The following is a 27,884-nucleotide window of genomic DNA, read 5'->3' as shown; positions in this document are numbered from 1 at the left end:
CCTTTCTTCCCTCACCCGCCGAACCCCCTCTGCCCCATACTGGGAGTGGCTGTCTCCATTCCCCACCCCAACCCCATCTGCCCTACACTGGGAGGGGCTGTCACTGTACCTCCCCCCACAGCCCCCTTTGCTTCACTTTCTCTCTATTTCTTTTCTTTCATTCCTTAGAGTGAATGTTCCTCTTTTCACTAGCACAGAGAGGTTGGCCCCACTTGGAAAATAACATTTGTATAAAGGATATTCTAAGATCATGCAATGCTGCCGCATTAAGGAAGCTTGATATGCATTAAAATACCCACCACAGTCATATCGATACACACATGTCCACTCTGCTGTCCACCTACAAGCCACTTCCATGCAGGCTGCACATTCCTGTTTAGAGCACAGATGTGTGGTTTTTGACATGCATGAATATGCACATTGTAAAATACATGCATGCACATACCTCTCTCTCACTTTCACATACACAAATACTCATGCACACCACACTCTCCCATATACACATTTGTGTACATCCATGCACACTCATACATGTACACAACTGTGCACTCCTGAACTCTCTTATGCTGACATAGACACTCAGGTCAACCCACCTCAAAATATCGTCCCATGGTGCACTAATGCTGAGAACCTCCAGCTTGCCTCAGAAATTGCCACTCATACACCACACTTTTTGCTACTTTCTCATGCTAGCAACAACTGAGCCTTCATGCAATTGTTATGTGACATTGACATATGGCGACACAACTTGTGTGGAATTAGATTGATATTGACTTGCTTACTGGTGGGCACAAAGACAGTCTTGCACCTAACTGTGACTCTGCATCCCCCTCCACCATGTTTTATTGATCATTCTCTGAACACAGACACACCCAACTTCCAGGGGCGGCAGGTTTGTATAATTTTTGGTGGTGCCCAGAATGGTCCAAGTCCCCCTCCCCCTCCCCCGCACCTGCATAAGGCTCTGGGAGGGAGTTCGGGTGCAGGAGGGGTGCAGGCTCTGGGAGTGAGTTTGGGTTTTGGGTGCAGGCTCTGGGCTGGGGCAGAGGGTTGGGATGTAGGTGTGCGTGTGAGCTCTGGGAGGGAGTTTGGGTATGGGGTGCAGGCTCTGGGCTGGGGCAAGAGGTTGGGGTATAGGAGACGGTGCGGGGGCGGGCCCTGGGAGGGAGTTTGGGTGCAGGATGCAAGCTCAGGGTTGGGGTGCGGGAGGAGGTGAGGGGTGCGGCGCTTACCTCGGGCGGCTCCCAGAAGCGACCTGCATCCCCATCTGGCAGCAGCTTCTAGGCAGGTGTTGCGGGGGGTGTCCATGCACCGCTGCTTGCAGGCACTGCCTCTGCTGCTCCCATTGGCTGCAGTTCCAATGGCAGAGTCGGCGTTCAGGGCGGGGGCAGTGCGCAAAAACTCACACACACACACCCCCGGGCCGCAGGGACGTGTCAATTGCTTCTAGGAGTGGTGGCCCAGGCAGAGCGAGGGCGGGCAGGAAGTCGCTGTAGCCCCTCTGCGCTGCTGGTGGTGGCAGCGGGGGCCCCCGGACCCTTTTAAATTGCCCGGGGGTGTCAGGCAGGGCCAGAGGACATTCCTGGGGAGGCACGCGGGGGCAGCAGGCAGGGCTGGGGGAGAGACCTGGCCTCGAATGTTGGTGGAGCCGGGCCCCTGGGCCCTGAATATTCGTGGAGCCCGGGCACCACGGGCCCATATAACTCGCCGCCCCTGCCAACTTCCGGCTGAGTGTTCTGAGCAGTATAGTCACACAAGCCTTTCCGGTACTAGGACTAGTACTACCACTAGAGGGCACTCAAACACCTTGTGCCCATATCACTACGTTCAAAGACCAGAAGGGACCATTGTGATCATCTCGTTTGACCTCATGTATAACACAGGCCATAGGACTCCTCCAAATAATTCCTAGAGCAAATCTTCCAGAAAAAACATCCTGTCTTGATTTACAGTTGGTCAGTGTTGGAGAATCCACCCCGATCCTTGGTAAGTTGTTCCAATGGTTAATTACTTTCGCTATTAAAAATGTACGCCTTATTTCCAGCATAGAATTTTCCATATTTCCAGCTACAATTTGTCTAGCTTCAACTTCAGCCAGTGGATCCTGTTATACCAGTCTCTGCTAGAGCGAAGAGCCCATCATTAAATATTTGTTCCCCGCGTAGATATTTACCGGCTGTAAGCAAGACAAATAATCGAGTAGTACTGTTCTCTCCAACACTCTGACAACTGACCTGTGAACAACCACATTCAGCCAACACTCACCTGCAGTTCACGTGGCAGATACCAATATCCTGTATCTAACCATCCACAAATAGTCTCAGAGAGCACCCTCCTCTGTCAGCCATTACACTAGGAGCCAGAGAAACCATTCCATACTGTTCATGGACTGGAAATCTCACTGCAGTCACCTTATTCAAGCCTCCTGATACGGGTGTAAGATGCCACTATCCAGAGTCTGGCCTATAGTGCACCTGTCCTTCACCTATCTATTCTGCATGCATTAGGGTACTACATCTAACCTGCTAGGCTGAGGCCTCTCTCCAGATCCCATCACAACACCTACTGGCAGCAGGGACCCTCTGGCCCTTCCCCAGGTAGAGCTTGTGGAGTCTGGGGGACCAAGTTTTTCCTCGGTGGAGAGCCTAGCCCTGTGGAATTTGTTCCTGCTGGAGATCTTTATTGAGCCTGAACTACACACTGTTACGGGCATCAGGAAAGAGCCATGGCTTGGTGCAGCTAAGAAATCAGCTGGGCAAGGTCCCTGGCATTGCCACCGCTTGCATCTGCTTCCCCATGCAAAGGACAGATTCTGCTGTTAGATACATCTCTGTGTATTTAACTTCCCTGAGTAACTTCCCTGAAGTCTATGGGGTTACCCCTGACTCTAAGGGCAGAATTTGGTGCTAAGTAAAGCAGCTCAGACTGAGAGGGGGAGGACAGTGCTGCTCCCATGATGGGAAGGTGATATAGAGCAAAAATACTCCAGTGAAGGGCACCTTAGAAATGAGAGTAATAATAATAATTAATCATTAGAGCTAGGCAATCTATTCACAGCAAACAATTTATTCAAGTTAATTTAGCCCCTTCTTCTGCTAGGGCCTGATGCAGAAGTCACAGAAGCATGGGCATAGTTTGGGGGGAGCAGGTGAGAAGTTAATCACCCCCCGCAAACTGTAAGCATTGGACAGGTGTAGATTCCCCACCACCACCCCTGTGCGACTCCATTAGCATGATGGGAGCTGACCCCACACACAAATATAGAAGTGAAACTATGCCTATGCACTGAAGTCATGGAAAGGCTCCTGCTACCTATAGAGGGCTTAGTGGATGATCTGTGCACAGATTTGTTATATGGTTGTTTGATGAATGTTTTATTGGAACATGTCTCAGCCCAGAGTTCCCCATGACTGTTGTTCTGAACACTCTTTATTTGTGCTGTATGGTTGGCCACCTGAGTCACATGGTGTTGTTTCTTCTCCCTGATTGGATGACTCCCACAAACTCACTAAGAACTTTCAGGAATGCTGTGCAAACACTTCCAGTGCAAAATACTCCTGCCAACACACATTCATCAAACGGGTATCGCTGGCTCTTTCTCTCCCCTGGACATTCTTGCAAACCAAAGCCCTTTCTGTTTGTTTGCAGCGGGTGAATAAAATTGGCCACGAATGCTGTCCAAGCAAATCTGCTGTTTATATTTGAACGAATGCTTAGACATACCCTTTGCAGAATTGGCCATACGCAAATAGTAATCCTAATAATCAGCAGCCACAGCAGCAGGATGCCAACGAGTGTGTTAAATGTTGACATTTATGTTTGATGTGAATAATTGTAACGGTTTGTAAAGCTGTTCTGATAGTTATGATATACCGGCAGTCCCACTAGCAATGGTGAGAGGGGCAGCATTAAGGGTGTTTGTAGGATTCTCTGCAACAAATGGCCTCACTTTCAACCCATAACTTAGTAAAAGTGCTTTGATGTCAATTATGATTTTAAATGGTATTTAAGATATATTGGTATATATACGTTCCTCTTCTACATGATTACACTTAACTATTTAGAGATGGACCCAGCCAGAAGCCCTGTATCTGAATACTGGGTACAAACACTGGATCTGTATCCGAATTTCCTGTTTCTATGCAGAGCTGAACCAGAACCTCAGGTCCAAGCAGTCCCTAACTTGATAGATAAGAGCCAGGATCATTGTAATGAACATAAAGGGGATTTTCTGTTGGTCTCCAGCTAATGTAGCTTGTGCAGCTAGTGTCATTACACAGGGTCTGGCCTGGACAATAAGTCACAGAAAGGACTGTAAGTCATGGAAGGGACTGCTGACTAAACTACAAAGAGGTTCAAAATCTGGGGCTGGACTCTCCCAAATTTCAGGGTGAAAGTCAGCCCTTGATAGAGAGGGGGTCAAGTTATGGGTTAGATCCAGACCTGAGGCTCTAGCTTGAGCCCCTAGCTGGTGAGGATTAGAATATCTTCTACTCAGGAGATTTCCTGTAGAGGGAAATAAGTTTATTTCCCCAGCATGGAAAGAAGTGCTTGCTTGAAACCGGGAGTTCTCAACAGATGTCTTTGTTGACCCACAGAAGGCCCACCCTGCCTCCAGCTCAGTGCCTTCCACTCTGCTTGGCTTATCACTCGCTGTCACCCCTGGGTGACCTCCCTGCTCAGTACTGCCAGGCTTTTGCTTACGTTCACAGCAGGATTTAAACGAAGTAGAATGAGGCCTCGATTACAGATTTAACGAGGATGAAAGCCCCGATTCCCACCTCTTGCTGAGTTCCCAGCTGTAGGAATTTATCAGATGGTTACAACTGAGCTGATGTTTTGCACTCCGTATGCTATTGCTGTGCTGGGCAGTGTTTTGCACCGAGGGCTGGGAGCACTCTGAGGCGCAGGGACACTAGGTCTGGGCTGATTTTTCACACGGGCAGCGTAGCAGCTTTTTTATTTCCTCCCCTGCTCACCCTCCTTGGCTTTTATGGTTTCCTAATCACTTCTGCCAGGACATGGCCCTTCTTCAGAGGGGAAGTTTTATGGACATTCAGAAAGTGTCCCCCATATTTCCCTGCAACACTGTGCGGAGATCTGAGATGCCAAAGAACTGAGCTGTGTGAAGCTCCATGCCTGGGTTTGCAGGGATCCCTGCAGACTTTGTGCAAGTTTTACTTGCTTCAGGTTGGGATGAAACCAGCACCTCCAAGCAAAACTCCACCCAAACCACTGAACTTTGCTGGTTTTCTACCCAGAGCCAAGATTTGGCCTAGCTCTGACTCACATACCCTGTGCCCAGCTCTGCTTCACACACACTCACCCTGGGTGTCTTTTGCCAGCTTGGCCTCAGACATGTCCTTGGTCTACCTCTGCTCCACACAACCCCAGCCTAGGTTGGCCTGAGATGTGCCCTCACTTCATCTATCTCATGTCTTCTCCCCAGCCCAGGCCAGCTCCATCAGCCCTCAACTTAGGTTGGCCTGAGGTACGTCATTGGCCCACCTCTGACCACGAACTCTCGGCCTCGGTTATCCTGAGACATTTCTTGTGTTCAACACAGTCTTCTGTCATCTCCTTGACCCAGGTTGGCTCCATGTGCCCGTGGCTCAGATTGGTATGAGATGCACCATCTCTCTCTCACATGCCCTTGGCTCAGGCCTGTGCAACATGTCCTCAGCCCAGCCTGAGGTATAGCAAAATATGGGATATAAGGGAAAAGAAAGAAAGAAAGAAAGAAAGAAAGAAAAAGAAATATTGGGAGCTGGCACAGGTGCTCCATGGAGGGCCAGGCAGCAATTTCAGATGACTGCATCACACGGTGAACATCACTTTGCATATGAAAATCTAGTTACGCTAACGAGGTCCTTAATTAGGGCTTTTATTATCTTTTAATTCTATGCTTAAAGGAAAGTGATTACAAAGCTCATCTTTATGTTACAGCAAACTAATCTTTCATTTCTGAAGTGTTTTCCTTCCTTTCCTCGCCACAGTAATGAGGAGATGGAGATAAACAAAGTCAGGGGAAGGAGGCCACAAAATGAAGTGTTTGAACCTGTGTGCTATCACATCAGACTTTCAGTACGGCTCAGAAAAGCCTCAGGAACCTGTGACTCAGGAGCAGGGAGGGAGTGGGTGAGTAAGACTGTATATTAAATACCTGTAACCTACAAAGGAACTGACGGCTGCTGCTATGCCTCAGCAAAACTAAGTCTCTATGAACACCCACCTCTATCCCTGTTCTTCCAGGGCTCCTAGCAGTGAGTCCCCCGACCACTCATTCATACACCCTAAGCATTCCGGAGTGTGTTATGTTTTAGAATGGGGTGTGATGACTTATGCACCAGCTTGTCCTCTCTAAAGCCCCTTCATGAGAACAGCGAAGTAATTGAAGCTGCGGGATTCATGTTTGTTCTTTTCTAAACACGGCAAAGTTGGGTGCTTATAAAAGTAAGAGATGAATGAGGCTGGCTAGAGACAGGCACAAGGGTGGTGGCTGCCCACGCCCAATTCTACCAGTGCATCTTGCTGCTGACCTCCACCAGCACCTGCTATTCCAGTCCTGGGCTCCCCACCCCCACCCAACTCTGCTAGTGCCCCTCACTCCTGCCCTGCGCTCCCCCACACCCATTCCAGTCCTGCTCCCAACCTGACACATCTCTGCCAATATGGTTCAGTGCAGAGCTGCTGTGCCCCTTACTTCAGTCTGGACTCCCCATATCTCTGCTAATTTCAAGTCAACCTGCAAGCCTTCCACCCCCATTATTCCAGTCCTGCCTCCCCCCCAGATCTGCTAATGCACCCCAATCCTGACCTGCAGTACCCCCTGTTATTGGCATCTGATGAACAGATGCTGTATTTGTCTGTGTTATGTTCTGGTTGAACATTCGTTGCAAACTGCTAAACTCATGTTTCTTGTGACCGCTGCCAACTTTGAACCCTGGTCATTGATTCCCTTCCCCCATAGGTGGATGTATTATGGCTTGCAGCCTTATCACCTTCTGTTGTGATCCTGGTAGATCTCTCAAAGTAAGCAGTGTAAGGCTGAGTCAGCTATTTGGAGAAGCTCAAGGAACACCTAAGTGGTGATGTTAATTCAGAGGAAAAAGTGTCCCCTGCTAAATGAGGACTGATCTAATGCTCTGCTGTGGTGCTACTGGGTCCCTGTACTGCCAGAGGAATCGTCTTTCAGATGCTATATAAAAAGGAAGGTCTGATCATTTTGTTGTCATTAAAGATCACATGGTTCTTTTCATAAGAGCAGGGATGTTAACATCAGTGTCTTGGCTAAATTCCAAACCAGGTAATTGCATTCTGCTGCTTAAATTCCTCCTGTATTTTCAGTTGGAATATTCTTCATGTCCTCTTCTCAAACGTTTTGCAGTACACTGCTAAACAGGTCTGCATCCCACACCAGAGGGGTCTGCAGTTTGGTTTTTGGTGAAGTGATCTCTCTACTGTGTATGTGTTAACTACCTAACGATAATATGGTAAGTAGAGCTGGTTGAAAATCAAAATTTCTGTCCTATGGGACATTCTGATATTTCACCTTCTGTTTTCATCCTAAATTTGGACAGAAAAGTCAAAATACTGAAAGTTTTGGAGGAACAAACATTTTGGTAAATTTTCTGTTTGGAACTATTGGAACATTTTGTTCCAGTATTTTCCGTCGCAGCATAATATTTGAGATTCCTGAATGGAAACATTTCATTTTGTTATGTTTAACCGGATAAAAATGTGTTGTTGGGAGTCAGTTTGACATTAAATTTCATCGACCTAAGGTGCTGCAGTGCATCATGGGAACGGTGATTCCAGTGCCTCACGCCCTCCTTATTGGTAGGGCTCACTGCTCAGCCTACATCTCCCATAATGCACGGCAGTTGTGTGACTCTCATGAAGCACTACACTGCTTGGTCAGAGGGGAGATGGAGTCCAGTCAAGGAGCCCCGCCCACAGGATGGAATGGGGGCAGGCCTGATGCACCTGAACTGCAAATCCCCACGAGACACCACATCGCTTTAGTCAGATGTGGAATTGACTCAAAATGAAATGTTAAAAAAAAGTATGTTTCAAATTGAGATACACTGACTTGAAACAAAATAGTTTTTGATTTTCCCGATCATTTCAACAGAAAACACTTAATTAACTAACTACTATTGGTAAAATGCATTGAGATCTTCAAATGAATGGTATCATATGTAAGCACTATGTATATATTTTTAGTGCTGGGTTCCCTTTATTACTCCATAGCAGCCTCCTGTGGGTATGCCAAGAAAGATCTTTAGCTGGTAGGACCTCAGGCAGTGGTACTGCATGCAGATGTTATGGTAATATTGACCTGTGGAACTCATTGCTGCTAGATATTATAGAAACTATGACATTTAGTATCTTTAGTGAATTACTGAGATTACTACACTTGAAAATTTGGATTAATAATCAGAACCTCACATATTCTGTGCATTGGAAATTGTTATTTCAAATGGGCAGTCAACATTTTCTTTTCATAATGTAGCATTTTATGCAAATCAGGCGGATAATACACATTTCTTGGTTTATGCATTACCCTTGGACTTCTAGTTTTTCTTTTGTTATCATGCCCCAGCTCTGCATTTCTCAGAGTTTAAATGATCAGTATTTACCATTTATATTGTAGTGGCAGCTAATGGCCACAACCAGGTTAATTCCTATTGTGCTAAGTGCTGCACAAACATATAATAAATGACAAACCCAGCCTCAAAGAGTTTACATCCTAAAAGAGAAGGGTTAACAACTGGATGAGACAAAAAAGTGGGGTGGGGTAGGTAAGATTGGGTAACAAAGAAGTGTAAAAGGAGGTTGAGATGGAGTATTCTGTCTCTTTAAGAGTAGTAGTCAGCCTGCAAGACCTAGGGGTCAGTCCACCACCATCATGGGATGTAGCCCTTTAGGATTTTGGGAGGGATGAGATATATAATGATCTAGAGAATATTGGCAGAGCAGAAGTGGTGCCTGGAATAAGTAATGTTTGTGAGGAAATCCTGTTACTATTCCTTTAAGGGCCCAGGCTCAGGAGCCTTGCAAAGTGGATAGGGCAAGGGCATGCCATCCCCTATCTCCAGCTAGTTGGGATGTGCTTTAGGAAGGGAACTCAGATGTATGTATGCTGGCTCCTCCCTCCTTACAGGGCAAACACCATTCCAGCAGGAGAAGGTTGTCTGCTGAAGCCTCTGAACCAGAGAGCTAATTAGGGAGAGGGCGGGGGCAGCTGAGGGAGAAACTGGCTAAAGCCCTACAGCTGGTCAAACTTATAGCTCCAGCAGGAGGGCTGGGGACTCCTGTCTGAACCACAAACCCAGCAACCCGAGAGGGGCTGGGAGAAACTCCTGCCTGAAGATGGGAAACCAGAAGGATTGTTTGAAAGGCAGCCCAGCTGCTGTCAGAGAGGCTAGGAGTGGCTTTGCAGAAGCTCCACAGTGGCTGGGGGGAAACTACAAATCCAGGGCAGGAGTAGTGGTGGTCACAGATCTGTGGAAGCTGCTGACAAGCAGATAAAATCTAGGAGTAGTCCAGGGGAGTGGTAAGTGATTGCAAAGACAGTCCTTAGCTGCTTAACATAAGGTCCCAAGGCTGGAACCCAGAGGAAAGGGCAAGCCTGGGTCCTTCTTCTGCTCCCCCTGCCAGAGGAGATGTACAGGTGTCAATACTAAAAGAAGCCGAAATTGAGACCTCTCAGATGGTGGCTGAGGACCTGGCATAGAGACCATTAGACTTTGGTCTCTTCTGTTGTGGACTTTGCTGTTAACCGAGAAGGGGCCTGGACTGAGAGGTGACCTGGCTGGAGGGCTCGACCATAGAAGCTGCAGATTCTTGTGGATGGGAAAGGAGCACTAGAATGGAAGAACCCCTGTAACACAGTATTGTGGGATGATGTGGCGCTCTGGCTGGTAAGTGTGCTTTGTGACAGAGGTTCCCAGTTTTTAGCCAGTTTGAAGCAGTGAGCAAAGTTTCCACCTGCCTAGCCATTATCAGGTGAAAATTATTTCTGTTTGCAATATGGAAGATGTAGGTTTTGATGAGGGAGCTGGAGGAGAAGGTGGCAGCTTTATGGATTTTGACTGGGAGAGTTTCCCACTTTCAGGGGTGGTAAAGGAGAAAATGTGAAAGTGCTGGGGGTGGGAGGAGGAGGGAGGAAGAGCAGAATCAGGCCCTTGAGGCTGGCATCATTGGCAAAGGCAGGTGCTGGCCTTGTGATAACATAGGAAGGGCAGTGGCTGAATCATGGAGGGCCTTGTCAGTAAGGATAAGAAGTTTGTGTTTGCAGCATTAGAAGGTGAGGAGCCAAGAGGGGGACTTATAAAGGGGGGTGCTGTAACCAGGGTAATGTGCCAAGAAAATGAGCTTAGCAGCACTATTTTGAGTGGGGTTTAGGGGGTGAGGTTGCAGGCATTAAGGCCAGAGGAGGAGATCAGAGAGAGGCCCAAGTGGGAAATGATCAGGGGTTGGACAAAAATAGCAATCAGGTAAAGGCGATTAGCATCATTATGCTGTTTGTACTAGCTAGCTTTTAAAATCTCATGAATTTAGGACGGTGATCTATTTTAGCAGTAAATATATTTTTTTCATTAAAATCAGATTACGCCCCTTCTACGTATGTTTTCGGTATCATGATCCAGCATCGGGAAATGATTCACAACAAGCTATTGTACCTGTTATTGGAGCACTCATCCCATGACAGAACAAACTATTTATTGTCCTTTGTCAGTACTTATATGCCTGCTGTGCATTCTAGGGAGCATTTTTCTCAGTGTTTGTGGTAATATCAGCCTCACTTTATAGCAAACTGTTGTTTTCACTAATTTCTTCCCTAAGTGGCCAGTGTGGTCTTATTTTAGGGTCTTTCTTTCAGCCAGCTTTGTAAATTAGTTAATTGCTGATTATGCAAAACTGGGCCTCTTTGTTTCTCAATTTGAAACCCCAGTCATTTTGTAGTGGTAATAGACATTTACCTCCCTACAGCACATCCATAGTCATCAACATTGCTTTTAGATGGTGTAGATCTGTTCACTGCTCTGATTAGGGTGTTTGATATGCCATACCTAATCCAATTTATGTTCCATATGAAGATCATAGGGTGCATTTTCAAAGGCACAGATTGCAGCTAGGATGCTTATTTTCCTGATGGGACTCGGCACCTAACTGCAATTTGTGTCTTTTGAAAATCTCCCTCCATTTCAGAACAGCTTCAGCCCTATGATTTCAGATGGTGCTCAAGGCAAAAGGCCCATTTTTCACCCCAGTGTGCTGAATCTGCACGTACCATTGGAGTCAATAGTCAGCGCTCTGAAAATCAGGCCAAAGGTTTCGTGTGATGTGTTTGCACATGTCTTCTGTTTGTATATTGATGGAACGTAAGACAACCAAACCAAAGTCTCCTTTTCCACCTCGGCATGGTATCTTTCTGCCTTGCTTAGGTGTATCCAGTATAAACAGCTGCTCTTCCTAACTAAGATTTGCCTTTCAGAAGATGTACCTGGTAACAATGCAACTGGCTTAGTTAAATCATAATATTTTTAAACCTGGTGGAATGACAGTCAGTGCTTTTAACTGCTCAAATGCTTGCTTATAGTTATCTCTCAAGGCTAGGCAATGTAACTTTCCAGCAATTCCGGTAAAGGCTTGTTGACCATAGATGGGTTGGCTCTGAATTACGATACACAGTTTATCATCCCCCAAATCTCTGTATAACCATTTTACATTGTGAAGTGGGCACGTCAGGTATTGGTTTTTATTTTATCTTGGTCAGCAGTTAAGCCATTTTTTTTCCTATCTGTGGCCAGTAAGTTGTGCTAGATCAGGTTTTGACTTTGTGTAATGTCATGTGTGTGTCTCCCTACAAAACCTGCCAAAGTTTTTCTTTGTGTTAGCTTCCTGATGCCCAAATTAAGACATCATCCATTATAACTTTGACACCTAGTAATTACTCAAAGATCTGTGCAGTTACTTTTTGTAATACCTTGGGAGCAGAGCTTGTACCAAATGGCCATTGCTTAAATTCACTGCACAATATCCAAATAGTGGACTAAAAGTCACTCAACGCTTGTCCCAATATTTTTCCTTGCAAAAAATGCATGAGCTGCATCTAATGTGGAGAATACCTTTTTCCTTCAACGCTTTTTGGTCAGAGACTATTCACGTTCTATGGCTTCATTTTAATCGTGTGAATCAATACATATCCATTTTTGGCTTTTTCAGTTACAAACACAGAATTCATGCAAACATCATTCTTCTTCCATGTCAATAACGACCAGATGGTCTTTTTATGTTATCAAGTTCAATTTTTTTCACTCTTTTAGGACAAATGGAAATGTTCTTGGTGAATGGGTCATTGGAATTACTCTAAAGTGGCAGTCTCCTTCCAGATATTCTAGGCCTTTGCAGTTATCTGAGGATTCTCTTATTATGTCTAAAATTCTTTAGCCCTGCAGCACATATCACTCTTTACTAAATTAATGGGAAAAGCTGTTTTTTAATCCTAATGCTTTCTTTGTGATCCATTGCAATTATCCAATTTAAAAGGTACAACTAGACTTTTAATGTTTAGCTATATTTGCAATGTGGTCCATTTACTCTATCCTTACGGTACAAACAAACAGATCGAAGCCGCTTCCCTTCTGTTCTCCAAGCATGTGGTCTCTCTTGGCTCTAGTTGTGTGACATAGCTTTCAAAAATGATATATATTTTTTTTCACGAGACAAGTGCTGGGCCATTTCTTGGCTCATGTTCTCAACCTCATCAAATGCCTAGGAATTTTTGCCTGCAAAAAAATTATTTTATTTCTATTCGGACTGATGTTTCTTGTTCCCTTGATTTCTAGTTTTCTCCTTTGGAAATGATTCTGTGTGGACTAGATGCTCATTTAGGGTAACCAGATAGCAAATGTGAAAAATCGGGATGAAGGTAGGGGGTAATAGAAGCCTATATAAGAAAAAGACCCTAAAATCGGGACATCTGGTCACCCTGTGCTCATTTGCTACTGGGTCACTTAAAGCCCATATGAGTATTTCATTGGCTCTTCAAAAGCCTGAGTCTGTGGCTTAAGGTTAAATAGGCTCTTGAAGCTTCCTGTTTAGGGCCTGATCCAAAAGCCTCTGAAGTCAATGGAAAGACTCTCATTGACCTCAGTGGGCTTAGGTTCATTCATATATATATGAATGAACCTAAGTCTGATCCAATCTCCTCAAATTCACATGATTACATTTTTAGTCAGTTACAAATGCACCAGCTGATTCAGATGGCCCTTGACTGTGAATTTTAAAAAGCAAATATCTTTCATAAGTGGCATTTTTATGGGGTGACAGCTTTTTTTTGATTATCCAAAGTCTGTGCCAAATCCTCCTTATTTTCTCTTCCTCCTTTGCAAAAGCAATATATGCCGGCAACATGACTGAGCCTACTGCATGAATCGCATTGATTGCACTTCAAGTGCTTCCTCTGGAACCCCATACAATCATAAAAATGTAGGGTTGGAAGGGACTTCATGAAGTCATCAAGCCCAGCACTCTGTGCTGATGCAGGACCAAGTCAGCCATCCTAGACCATCCTTGACAGCTGTTTGTCCAGCCTGTTCTTCAAAATACCTAATGATGGGGGAAGCCTACTCCAGATCTTAACTACTCTTCTATTTAGAAAGTTTTTTTCCTAATATCTAACCTAAATCTCCCTTGCTGCAGATTAAGCTCATTACTTATTGTCCTACCTTCAGTGGACATGAAAAACAACTGATCCCTGTCCTCTTTATAACCTCATAACATATTTGAAGACTATTATCAGATCCCCTCTTACTCTTCTTTTCTCAAGATTAAACATGCCCAGTTTTTTTTAACCTCTCCTCTTAGGTCAGTTTTTTTTAAATCTTGTATAATTTCTGTTGCTCTCCTCTGGACTCTCTCTACTTTGTCCACATCTTTCCTAAGGTGTGGTACCCAGAATTAGAGAGAGTCCTTCAGACCTGAGCCAAGTAGAATGGGACAACTACTTCCTATGTCTTAAATATGATATTCCTGCTAATACGCCCCAGAATATTTGCCTTTTTTTGCAATTTAATCACACTGTTGACTCCTATTCCATTTGTGATTCGCTGTACCCCCCGATCCTTTTCAGCAGTATCACCACCTATCCAATTATTCTCCATTTTGTAGTTGTGCATTTTATTTTTTCCTTCCTCATGGAAGTACTTTACACTGGTGTGTGTTGAATTTCATCTTGTTGATTTCAGATAAACTCTCCAATTTGTCAAGGTCATTTTGAATTCTAATCTTGTCCTCCAATGTGCTTGCAAACCCTCCCATCTTGGTGTCTTCTTCAAATTTTATAAGCCTACTCTCTACTCCATTATCAAGTCATTAATGAAAATATTGAATGGTACCAGATGTGGGACCCTGTGGCACCCCCAGGGTAATGAGAAAAATGTAATACTCACGTATAGAATTCAAAGGTTTTATTGGAACACCACCAAATAACTCCTGTGGACACAAGATGGACTCAGTTTTCCCACCAAATCAGCACTGCCGATCAGTCACAACATAATGTGTGAGACACCACAGCACCATCTATTGGGAGAGGTGCTATCTACAGTAGTCATTACAAAATGTCCAAACCACTGGTGAAACTGATGCCATTTTTTTTTCTGTGATGTTTTCTGGAAGAGCTAGTGGACTTGGAAGAAGTCATTGCTCACTTTTGGTTCAACATAACTCCTGGTGTTGTTCAGTAAGTACTAGCGAGAGATGGCACGGCATTTTTATTAAGTGCATGAGCACTCCTCTTAGTATGACTCTACTCAGGTTCTTGAGAACCCCTGGTGCATGCGAGGCATACTGCAAGTCTTAACATGAGTATTAACATAGCACTCTCACGCTAAGATTAGACTGTCTCATTTGTGTCATTATTCCTATCCTGACAGGGTCCGTCTGTACAGTTCAGATTGGGATCCTACCACTGTCAAAGTTCAAAAGGTGTTTGGATCTTGGGTCAGCCCATTACAGAGTTTAGGTTCAGCTCCAGAGTTTGGGTCCGGAGAAAAAAAACTCCTCTAGGATTCAGGGATGTTCAGACCCTGAGTGTGGCTCAAACCTGGCTTTAGTCATAATGATACATCTTGAGGCATGGAGTACGGTAAATAACTCGGAGTCCCAACCTGGCCTGCCCCACTGCCATGAAACAGAGAGAGGGTGAGAAGTGAGAAAGCGGAATTACCTAAGAGGCATCCATCTAAGTCCTTCTGGAGGTGCATAATTACATTCTCTATTAATTACATGTGGTACCATAGCTTGGCTTTCAAGAAATAGGTCAGGCTTTATTGCTCTTGTTGTCAGTTTCTGGACGTCATAACTCTGCTCCCCAGCAGCCTGACCTCAGAAAGAGCTATGGTAAATGAACTTTTTTTTTTTTTAAACAAACAGTTGCTAATACTTGTTTCAATAGGAATTGCAAATTTGCTCCGCTGGGATTCAAGGCTCCTGTTACTCACTTTTCAGAAATTGTCCCTGTGAGTGAAATTTGGTTTGTGGGTCATGAAAGTGTGGATCCTCCTACAGATATGTAGTGAAAGCATTTATGTCGTCATCTGGAAATCTCTAGGAGTCATCCAATCAGGGAGCAGTAATAGTGCCATGTGACTTAATTGGCCGGTCACATGAATAGACAACTACTTGAAGGTGGAGTCATGATTTGACCTGGTCCAAAAAAAAGGACTCATTTTTTTGTCAACATTTTTGTTGAAAATTATCCTGTTTGTTTGTTTTTATTTTTGAAATCATTATCTAAAATGTTAACTGTTCACCATGATTAGAGCAGATTTATGTACAACCCACAGACTGAGACGTGTTCCCATCTAATGTGTGCTAATAACTGGGAATAATGAACACCGTTGTTCTTTGGCTTTTTTTTACACAAACCAAAAAAAAAACCCTACGTCTCTGTACAGAAAATTTACAGACAGAAGAGGGTGCTAAACATATCAGATTGTATGCTGCAAATAAAATACCCAGCTCTGGTCACCAGCACAAAAAAGAAAGCAAAAATGCTCCCAATATGTTCTGTATTACTTATGTGACCCCTGTCACCATAGTATCTGAGTATCTCATGGATGTTAATACAGTCATCCTCACAACACCCTTGTGAGATTGTGGGACGCATGGTTCCCATTTTACAGATGGGAAACTGAGGGACAAACTGAGGGGAGGGAGGAGCATATTGAAGGCATAAGGAAATGGGAAGGAATGGCTAGGATGCTTTGGCTACTCAGAGCAAGCAACCCACAAGAGCCTAGAATCTGTAAAATGGGAACAGTGGCACTGTCCTACTGCCACAGCAGTGTTGTGAGGATAAATTCAGTAAGCATCATAACGCCTAACTTTTAGGTGCCTTAAAAAAAATCACCAAAACAACACTGCAATCCACAAAGCCTGAGCTAACTGCCTAGGCTTGCTATACAGTGAATGGGGAGAGATGGGTGCCTTAGTGAGAGATCCGGAAAGCCAGCATGCTAGGCAGCGACCTGCCGAAGCTACCCAATAGGAGATGCTGATGAGAGAGATGCCTTAAACCTCCCCTTCTCATGGAGGTATGCACCTAAGTCTGTGCTGCATGGTGGTGTCATCTCTTCTAGAGATTCACAACCAGGAGCCCCTCTTCTGGAGTCTGGCAGCTTAGGTGCCTAAGTTGTTTCACCAGAAGGGACCATCGTGATCATCTAGTCTGACCGCCTGCATGTCACAGGCACAGAACCTCACCCACCCTCTTCTGTAATAGACCCCTAACCTCTGGCTGAGTTACCGAAGTCTTTACGCTATGATTTGAGGATTCCAACTTACAGAGAATCCACCATTTACTGGAGTTCATACCAGCAAGTGACCCAAGCCCCATGCTGCAGAGGAAGATGAAAACTTGCATAGTATCTGTCAATCTGACCTGCGAGAAAATTCCTTCCTAGCCCCAAATATGGCAATCAGTTAGACCCTGAGCATATGTGCGAGACTCACTAGTCAGACACCTGGGAAAGACTTCTCTGTCATAACTCAGAGCCCTCCCCATCTACTGTCCCATCACCAGTTGTTGGAGATATTTGCTAACAGCAGTCGTGGATGGGCAACATGCCGTTGTAGGCAATGTCATCCTCTCTATAAACTTATCAACCTGTCTTAAAACATGTTAGGTTTTTGCTCCCACCACTCTCCTTGGAAGGCAGTTCCAGAACTTCACTCTTTTGATGGTTAGAAACTTTTTGTCTAACTTGCAGCCAAAACTACACTCCTGTAGAGAACTTCCCACAGCGGTGAAGCCTTCTTTGTTTTTGAGAGTGCTCATGTCTGGAAGAGCAGGATCAAAAGCTGATTACAACAAAGTCTATCTGCTTGCCATAGACAATATGTACAATTTTAGAATTGTCCAAAAGAAGTTTTAATGCTGAATGTAAGTAATTTTAATAAAGCCCAATGGGAATATCATTGCTAACTTTTCTTCCAAAAATTCAGCTTGTGGAGGAGTGATTTAATTAAATTACTTAAAGAAAGTACTTAAAAGTATTCCCTTAAGATTTCAGCATGTTTTAACCTGCCAACTCACTTGAAGAGTAGTTGGAGGCAGTCTGTGCAATAGAAATCAAGGATCTTACATTCAAGTTAAATCCTACACAATCTTTCTTATTTACCCCAATCGGCATATGTCTTCTCTCTGGGAATATATTGCACAGATGCTCAGGGTTGCACAGGAGCAAGTGTTAACCAGCCATAAGTCAGTGTTTCAATATTTGCAAGGAAAACCACTATCTGTGTTTATACCAGCCTAGACCCTGGCAGAACTCTTTCCACCTAATGCTCAGATGGCAGAGTATGGGTGGTTCCTTCCTGCAGAGCAGCACTGGCTGAAGGACTCTTCAGAAAAGAGCTTTCTTCCCTTCTTTGTCAAGTTGCTTAGGCACTGGGAAGCAGAGCTCTTGGTTAGCAGCTCTTCTGATGGGGTCGTAGGTTATCAGCTTTATTTGCTCTGGCTTTTGGGTTTCATTGGTCCTGGCTTATGTTGTTGTGTGAACGTCAGGGAGTCTTCGTGTTCATTTTCTCTCATAAAGCTCACTAAAGTTAGATAGTACTCCCCTTGGACTTGTGGTTCGATTAACTTTATCGGTATCAGTCATATCTCGATTGTCTTTTGGTCACTTCTTCAGCTGATGCATATTCAGACTGAGTAATCCATTTGGGGAAGCAGAGATGGCTGTTGAGGTGCCTTTGTGTTTTGCTTTTAATTTCTGTAGCAAAAGAAGAAATCTAGGGCACAGCTGTACCAAAAACTTAATTTATTGAATTCTAATTTTAAAAGTCACTGAAATTATAAAACCATGTCAGAGGGCCAGGTCTGTTCCAACAAGTTTAAAATAGGGCATCAGATGTCTACTAGAGATGACAAAAACAAGCCAACCAAACCCCATGGGTTTTCACAGGGATGCCAGGTCCCCCCCCCCCTCTCTCTCCATACAGTGTAGACTTCAGGAGCTCTGCAGGGGTTTCTGGCCTCCCTTGGTCCTACTAAATCTTGAGTTCCATGCGGCCATGTCTGTCTCTCCTTGGCTTGGCCAGCTCTAGGTCTCAAGTTCTGTGGGTCTCTGCTCCTCAACTTGCAAGGCAGGAAGAGGCCAATCTTCAGTGTGTCCCATTTCTTATCTGGCTTTTTTGGCCCTGCATTGTCATGAAACATCTGTTGGGCAACGCAGACTTTATAAAATGCCTGCAAGGCTGCTTTAAGCTCCTTTTGGATTACAAAGACACCCATCTCGTTGCTACACCAGTTGTCCTAGGAGATTTTTTTGGAAATAAGCCTTTTTTAATAGGATTTTAAAATTATGTATGCAGCTATGTATCAGTTAGCCCTGTGCCTAAAGTAGGTTAGTTAAAGGTATGCAGAAGTTGAAGTCTTACAATCAAACTAGTTTTTAAGCAGAGTTCCCCAGAAAGGTAGACACTGAACATAAAGCCTCTATAACTTAAACATGCTGTGACATTTATTTTTTATCCCTGAAAAACTCTAGCACTCCTTGAAATCAATCCCAAAAATGTTCTAAGGCAACTGGGTATAGGTTGTCTACTGCAATCCTGGTTGCAAATCTAACTATGAGAGCCATCCTGGGGCGGCCCATGTTCAAGGTAACTTTTAATGCCCTGTAACTCACTAAAAGAGGTTAATTTTCTTTGTACTTTGCAAAGAAACTGGATGCCATTCAATAATAAATTCACTGTTGCAAACAGCACCGTTATTAGATTTAATGCAAAGCTGAGACTAGAATCTTCAGCTCCATAAATCCGGTCTCCTGCCACTCAAATTAAAGGAAATCGTCTGCTTCTGTGATGGAACATAGAAGAACCCATATATTCTCTCTAAGCTGCAATTAGCTACCAGTAGAGTTGGTTGAAAATGTTTTGACAAAACTTCAGTTTGGAATAACTGGTTTCTTTACCTCCCTTCCCCAACCACCAAATAATAAAGTAAAATAAAATTATTATTTTTTGGATAAAATGAAAGTTTTTCAGGTTTTTTTAAAATTTTTTTTGCAGAAAATACCTTCTTTCAACCAGCTCTTCTATCACAGTACAACCCACACACGCATTGTTGTTTCTAGCTGTAATTATTAATAGCTTTCCTGAATTGTAACCTATTTTATGTAGATATGACCCATGCATAAGTTTTCAAGGAGATTTAAGTTTGGATTTTTTGAGGGTGAGGGCAGGAACAAGCCTGTTATTGAGCCATACAGGCACAAAGTAACATTAGAGACAAGTCAAAATTTCAGTCCAGGTAAGGATCTGTATCTTAAAAAGGGTTTGATCAATTTTTCTTTGAACTTTGCAGAAAAAGTTCTCCTTAGCTTTAAGAGCAAACTAGGCAATTATCAGTCTTCACCCTGCTCTTCTCTTCCACCCACCCCCATCACTCTCACATTTTCCAAACAGAAGTTAGTGAGTGGGGATGGTGGGAGGGAGGGTGTATGTGTGGGTGATAGAGAGCGGAGTGTATATATCATAGCTTTTAGTGAAAACTAACCACAACTTTAGTTGTGGAGAAACTGTAGCCACTCCATAATAAATTGTAATTGACTCATTTTTTAGGGTTTTGCCCTCCAGTTATGCTGTGTGATACTTTAATCAGCTGTGACCAATGACTGGCACAATGTGGCAGGCAGAGGGTGTTCAGACGGCAGAGATTCTAATCCCCAATTGACTTTGAGACTTCAGCATTTGAAGATTTCCACTCTGGATCTTTCATAAATCCTCTAGCCTTTTTTTTTCCTTTTAAATCTTCCACTCCACCTCTTTTGAGGATGTGAAGGCATCTTTAAAGGAAAGGAAATCGGAATCTTCCGGTCTTGCTCTGTTATACAATGGGTGGGACTGCTTGCTCCCTTGCCAGACAGAAGGATAAAATCGTTCTCTTTAGTGGAGCTGACAAAGCATTAGAGCTTTGTCTGCCACACTGAGCTCTTCCTTCATTTCCCGCTGTTGTAACAGCACTGGTGCAGCTGCATAGATGGGGACAACGGTGGACAACGGTGCACGACTGTACACGAGCCACAGGTCTTCTTACCAGTCATAGGATTCAATGGCCGGGGGGGGGGGGGGGGAGGGAATGCCAGTGATCATTCTGCACTAGCACAAGCAGAGCTGCATGAGTGTTAGTACAACAATGGGGGTGGGGGGGACACACAGCGTGGACACAGCCAAAGTGAGAGGCGTTTTACTAATGCTGCTGAAGTGACAGACAGCCTGCAGCTCTCTCGGCAGCTTGCAGATGGAGTCTCTGTGTGTGATGAAGCCAAGGAATTGTGGAATGTAACAAGAGTTCAGTACTACAAGCCCAGCGCTTCCCAAACGTAGGGCCTTATCTTGCAAGTTACTGAGTGAACTTGCTTCCCATTGATTTCAAGTGGGAGGAGAAAGTGCTTAAGCAGGATTGGACCTATGCCTGCTGCAGTCCGCTAGTCAGGCCTGGATTGGTGAGGAGTTCAGCAAGCTGCAGCCCTGAAGGCTTCACTGTTCTTCATTGTATTTCTTGCTTACTCCACTGCCTTGATTTCCCTCTTGATCCCTGCACCCTTTGCAGAGAAATACTTGCTAGCATGTTTTTTCTTCCTCTGTAATGAAACTACTTCACCGATTCTGTGATTAAGTTAATTCCTATGAGAGTGGACAGAGAGAGAGAGATGCAACAGTTTTAAAACCCATCTGAAATTGGGAGCATTTTAACTTAGGTTGCACCATATTCTCACTTCGTCAGTCAAGATCAATAGCAGTGGTTTTAAGAGACGAAATTTGGAGGTATGATTTTTAGTACCTTCAAAGTTCAGGGATGGTTGGCCTGGGAATTTTGGCTTGGGCTCATTTCTACAAAGAATGCCTGAGGATCCGGAGATAGGACGAATGTTTGATAGTGTCTCTCATTGAACATTTCCAATGCGCTCTGTAAACCATATGTCTGTCTCTAATACACACACAGATGAAACAGATGACTCAATATTAAATTTGCCAGATAACATAAATATCAGCAATACTCAGTCATCTGAATTCTGCCAAATAATTTTCAGTTGATTAACACATGTGGATCCAGGTGCCAAAATGTCATTTGAATAACAGCAACTCCAAACACTAAAACCATCTGAATATCCTATTTAGCCAATTCTAATACGTGCTGGAATTGGTGAACTACCACTAACATGCAGGCTCTTCGAGGGTGTTACGGGACAGCTATTTGATGATCCCAAACACTGTTACTCTATACTTCAGGGCAGGCAGTGAGAGAGATCCTGTATCTGATTTGAAACTGGCAGAAGTGTAGCTAGCCTGATATTTGGCCAGGACCAGTGAAAGTGCACTAGCATCTTTGGAAGCCAGAGAGTTAAAAATGTTAAATTCTCTTGAGTAGTCAAAGCTTCCACTTTTTCTGCCTTAATATATAACTTCCTGTGTTTGAATTGCAGGTAATTAAGTTGGACTGCTCAGTGCTGAAATGTCACACTTACCTCCTATAGCCTTCCTATCTCTAGCTTTAAAGGGAATTTTTCATCCAGCGATCCCCGCTGCTGCTGCTGAGTTTCACTCTTATTAACCTTGTGGTCACAAAGAACAGACTCTCCTGTGTTTTCATTAGATCTACCATCTGAAGAGATGTGACCAGGGACCCAAGAAGAATATAGCTAGATAAAAACTGCCCTCTTTCACTCAGATGGACTGAGGCAGAAACTGTGATGGAATCCTTCTTGCTCCCATGTTCCCCTCTGACCTGGGTCTTCAGGGCATAGCATTGCTCCTCAGAATGGGGATGATCTTACTTCTGCCTAGTCTTTCCATCACCTCAGCCCACTATAAGAAAGCTCCCTTTTGCTTTTCTTGAGGTAGCCATGGAATTGAGCAATGTTAAGACCCAAAGCTTGGGGCCTGATCCCAAGAGGACATTGCAGCGTAGTCAACAGTCCCTTCTGTGACTGAGTTCAGGCCAGGGGTGAGGGAGACCCTGTGCAGGGTCACTGGGCAGCACCGCCTGTGTTAGCCCATCTGGGAGCTAGAGTGAAGCACAGGCTCTGTGTGCAGTTGCCTCACTGATGACTCTCCTTCATATTCATTTCAGCGCTGTCTCTTCTCCACCCCCAAAAACTCGAGTGTTGCAGAGCAGCCACAATTCCCTTTGACCACAGCAGGAGAAGAGGCACTTGGCACTTCTCAGGATCAGGTCCTCCATCTCCACACCTGGTCATTACCTTTCTATAAGTGAACTTCATACTGGTGAATAGTACCAGACTGACAGCCTCTGTTGATTTGCGGAGTGTGTGCTACACAAGCATCTCCCTCCCCAACACACTAGGACGGCCACTCGCATGTTCCTGGAATACCAGACATTTAGGTACTTCCGGGAATGCCTTGGGCCCGCCCCCACAGCTGAGACATCACCCCTGCTGGCATGAGCTAGCAAGCATGGTGCTTGAAAGGCCACACCACAAAGGGGATGCCATTCTGAAGAGTGTCACTCTGTCCCTGCCAGCATGTGTGTGCGTGAGGTCACGCCAGCAGGGGTAGAGCGACACTCCTTCAAAATAGCGTCCCCGGACAAAACCACCTCCGGTTCTGTCTCAGTACCAGGAGGGGAACAAACCACCCAAAAAGAGCACTGTCCTGTTTAAAACTGGATGAGTGGCCTCCTTACTGTGTGCGCACGCAGCTTCCATGCTATCGTGCCTCGTCCCTACCCTAGAAGGACCCAACCTGTCTGGGGGTGAGAGGAGTTCATTCTCCATGGCCCATCAGTCGCTGGCCTTTGTGAGACTGCCAACAAGGGGCAGAGTTAACACCAACTTTAGTGGTGGGTGTTGATGAGTAGGAGTGGAGAAAGAGGGTCAGGTTTCAGGGGGGGTCTAGTTTGGTGTGACACTTGGTCCTCAGGAATGCAAGCAGGCAAACACAGGCCTCAGCATGTAATACTGGCCTCTGCATGTTCCATAAAGAACTCTTATTACAATTGCATCACTTACTGCTAATGTTTACATAACACAGTGCATTTTTAAAAATCCTAACTTTTTCCTCCCTGGTTGTCAGGTGACATATTTGCATTATTCCTTAGGTCCTCGGCATACATGCACACATTAACCAGTGGTTCTGAGAATATGTGGATCATTTTTGGCTATCTGCAGTAGACTGATTAAAAATGGCTGCTTTCGGCCCTTGTTGTAGAATTTTGGGACACCAAGGAAGGATAAAAATAATCAGATGAGTGAAATGGGGAAGCATTTGCAAAGCAAGCAATTACAGCCTCTAGAGTTAGCTGGTGTTTTCAGAGTGTTATTAAGTTGATCATGGAGTTTTGACAACACAGATGATTCAGCAGCTGTGGATCTCCATGTATGTAGATGGATTCTTTATAGTCTTGTGCCGGGCATAGTCACTTTTGGAGGAGAAGGGGGTAAAGGAGAAAATGTTCAGGTGAGTCAAGTCATTGTGAGGGGTTGAACAAAAGAATGGCCAAAGTTGGTGAAACCAATGGTCCATCCAACCCAATATCCTGTCTTCCGGCAGTGATCAGTGCCAGATGCTTCAGAGAGTGAAAATAACAGGGAAATTATTGAGTGATCTAGCCCGTCCTAGCTTCTGGCAGTCAGAGGCTTAGGGACACCAGAACATGGTGGTGCATCCCTGACCATCCTGGCTAATAGCCATTGATGGACCTATCCTCCGTGAACATATCTAATACTTTTTAACCCAGTTACGCTTTTGGTCTTCCCAACATCCCCTGGCAACAAGGTCCATTGGTTGACTGTACATTGTGTGAAGTATTTTCTTTCATTTTTAAACCTGCTGCCTATTAATTTCATTGGGTGAGCCCTGGTTTGTGTGGTATGTGAAGGGGTAAATAACACTTACTTTCTTAGTTAAAAGAAAAGGAGTACTTGTGGCACCTGAGACTAACAAATTTATTTGAGCATAAGCTCTTGTGAGCTACAGCTCACTGTAGCTCATAAAAGCTTATGCTCAAATTTGTTAGTCTCTAAGGTGCCACAAGTATTCCTTTTCTTTTTGCGAATACAGGCTAACACGGCTGCTACTCTGAAAACTTTCTTAGTTGTTTGTTTTCCGTGTGTGTGTGTCTGTCTCTCTCTCATAGATATGTGTGACAAAGTATTCAAGGTGTGGGAGTACCATTGATTTACATAGTGGCATTATGATATTTTCTGTCGTCTTATCTATTCCTTTCCTAATGTTCTGTTAGCTGCTTTGCTTTGTGTTAACTGCACATTGAGTGGATGCTTTCAAAGAACTATCCACCATGACTCCAACCTCTCTTGAGTGGTAATGGCTATTTTAGGCCCCCTCATTTTGTGTATATATATAGTTGGGGTTATGTTTTTTTTCAATGTGCAGTACTTTACATTTAACATTTATTTCATCTGCCCCTTTGTTGCCCAGTCACCCAGTTTAGTATGACCCCTTTGTAACTCTTTGCAGTCAGCTTTGGATTTAACTATTTTGAGTAATTCTGTATCGTCTAAAACTTTGCCACTTCACTGTTTTTTTTTTCCCTCCCTTTTCCAGATCATTTATGCATATGCTGAACAGCACAGATCCTTGGGGGACTCCACTATTTATCTCTTCACTGTGAAAACTGACCATTTGTCTCCCCTTTGTTTCCTGTCTTTTAACCTGTTACTGATCTTTGAGAGGACCTTCCCTCATGTCCCATGACCACTTAGATTAAGAGCCTGTGGTGAGGGAGTTTGTCAAAGGCTTTCTGAAAATCTAAGTACACTGTATCATCTGGATCTCCTTGTTCCACATGCTTGGGGGACCACCTCAAAGAATTGTAAAAGATTGGTGGGGCATGATTTCTCCATGTAGCCCATATTCATCCCTCCATCATTCACCATGTAGTTCCATCTTGAAAGGAAGGCAGTGCCTGGTATCCCCCCACCCTGTAGCCTGCATTACTCCCTCAGCAGTTCCATCATGTAGATTGGAAGTGGATTAAGGTAATTCCATGTAAATTGTGAAGACAGAAAATTCTGTTTTTAGTTTCTACTTTCTGATGTTAAAAGCTTCTTTCTTGGAAAATGGTTTCCCTTCCCTCAGGGCCTTTTCCCCATCAATCAAGGACAGAACTACGCAGACATTCATCTGATTTTAGATCTTAATATAATAAACAGCTAGCAAAGCTTTGGTGTGTGCTGTACTCTAGAGCCCTATGATGGGGAGAGATACTATTTTGTCTCCCTTCAATCACTGATTAATTCAGATAATGAACACTAATTCTCCCTCATGACACTGCAAGAGACAGGGAAGTGTGATCTTCCTGGTACAGCTGGGGATTCTGAGATATGGAGTCCCCTGTTCATCATTACCACAGGGCTGGCAAAAGCGACCCCAGGAAATAACCCCAGAGCAGAAATAACCTCACAGTTCAGGGCAGCTGCACCTGTATTTCCCTTCAGTAAGGGCACCCACTGTTGGCTTTCAGCTCTCCAGCTGTTGCCTCTCTTGGGTGGAGACACACACCTCTCTCCCTTCTGACTGGGTTATTCCCATGCTGGACAGTTCCCTGCCTTCACTGTCATTGCCAGCACAGACAGGTTGCCCTAGGACTTCTGCTAGCCTTTTCTTCAGAGACAGGTAATGGTGTAATTGCTACTGATATAAGTTACGACACATTTCTACTACTTCATTCTTAAGAGAAAAAACCTATTGGGAGGGATGGGTGGCCTAGCGGCTAGTGCACCTGACCTCTTGCTCATTGCCCATTTGTCAGGGTGGTAGATGAGCCTGGTTCCTGCCCCTAGGCTGAAAATCTTCTGGCCTCATACCTTAGGGGGACCCAGGCTCTCCTCTTCCACCAGGTCCCGGTGCAGGCCCCTGTGGGATGAAATCCTGGCTGGGTCCTTCTTGCAGGGACTCTAAGTCCACTGCCCTTGGCTGCTTTTTACCTTTATGTTCCTTCATTTTGGGGAGTTGCCCCTATAGTCCAAACTGTCAATTGCTTAACAAAAAGAGTCCAAAGGATTCAGGCCTTGCCCAACCTGCTGGTTCTCAAAAGGGGTAGTGATTTGGAGAAAGCGCTGCCTGGGGGCCTTGCCTGCTCTGTGGTCCCCCTTCAGGCTCAACCTTCTGTCAAGCTTCCTGGAGAAGGATTCATCTCTCCTGCAATCTGTCCATCACCCTTTGCATGAGCGTCTGAGCTCCTTTTAACCCCCTCCTCCAGCCAGAGCATGCTGGGCAGGCCCATAGTGGGGCTTCAGGCCCTTCAGGCTCAGTGTGGGGTTTGTATACCCTATCACATACTAAAAACAATTGAAGAACCTACACTCATAAGCCTACCAGAATTCACCCCAACTCTTATATGGGCTCTGGCAAGTGCAGTCTTTTAATACCCCACTCTCTGGGTGTCCTTGTTATAAGCTCATGAGAGCTTCAGCTCCGAACACGCCACTCATAACATGTTCAATTTCCTTCTTACACTGTGCAGGGATCTTTGAACTGGAGTTTCCAGAAGCAGGTAGGTAGTATATAAAGGGTCTCTCTCCCCAGGGCATATCTTCAAAAGGTTGGCTTCCAAGGGGGAGAAGTTGCATTCCCCTCTACTCAAAGCATTTCCTAAGGAAATCCACCTCGAGCATATTGGTCCAAAAAGAACATTGTAGTTCCTCATGCCTTCCAGAGACTTCATTCATCTTGCCTTTCTACTAAAGAAGCTGCCAACAATAGTACATAAACATTTGCATTTGCAATACAATGAACTCCCAAGATGTTAACCCCAGTTCAGTAAGGTTTAGCTTAAACTTCATTCAATTATCTTACTATTGTGTAAGAGATTCAGCAATACAGAAAGAGCCTTTCTTTGGGGCTCACTGGTATTTCCACTGTACCAGGGCAGTATCCTAGAGAGCTCTCCTCTCGGAGTGGCCATTCCCATGAAGGAGGGAAGAGAATGACAAAAGCAGAAGTACCTTGTGAAGCTACTAATCTAAAACATTGCTTGTGTTTGAGGTTTCTGAGCCAAAACACCATGCTTGCTCCATTAAGAGCTGTCTAATCAAAGCAAATAGGGAAGCTGCTGGGTCTTTATCCTTTTTTTCCCTCTCTACCACTGGAAATTTTGTTGTTTCCATTCCCCTTACTATGTTTATACCACCATCTGTTCTCACACAGGCATGGACATGTAGGTCTGCTCCCACCAGGGAGAAAAGACGAGTAGGAGGCTTGCCTCTCTAGAGTGGGAAATGAAAAGGCTTGTATTGTGGCTGCTCCTACACCCACCTTTTGCATGCTTTCTCTTTGCCATAGGGTATTACGTTTATGTTATTTCATTGTTTGTATCTGTTAAA

The 27,884-nt window shown here is 44.5% G+C and overlaps 1 protein-coding gene and 1 long non-coding RNA gene across 2 annotated transcripts in view; both read left to right on the top strand.

Annotated features, from left to right (window-relative positions):
* Positions 1-27,884, top strand: part of LSAMP (limbic system associated membrane protein) — a 1,345,674-nt gene that overhangs the window by 236,645 nt on the left and 1,081,145 nt on the right. The window lies entirely within an intron of this gene.
* Positions 1-27,884, top strand: part of LOC142070610 (uncharacterized) — a 276,073-nt gene that overhangs the window by 101,384 nt on the left and 146,805 nt on the right. The gene's annotated exons all lie outside the window — the stretch shown is intronic.

The sequence above is a fragment of the Caretta caretta genome, chromosome 1 (genome assembly GCF_965140235.1).
Source record: "Caretta caretta isolate rCarCar2 chromosome 1, rCarCar1.hap1, whole genome shotgun sequence".
In the NCBI taxonomy this organism is placed as follows: domain Eukaryota; kingdom Metazoa; phylum Chordata; order Testudines; family Cheloniidae; genus Caretta; species Caretta caretta.
The sequence above is the reverse complement of the archived record's forward strand: the minus strand, read 5'-3'. Positions and strand labels throughout refer to the sequence as shown.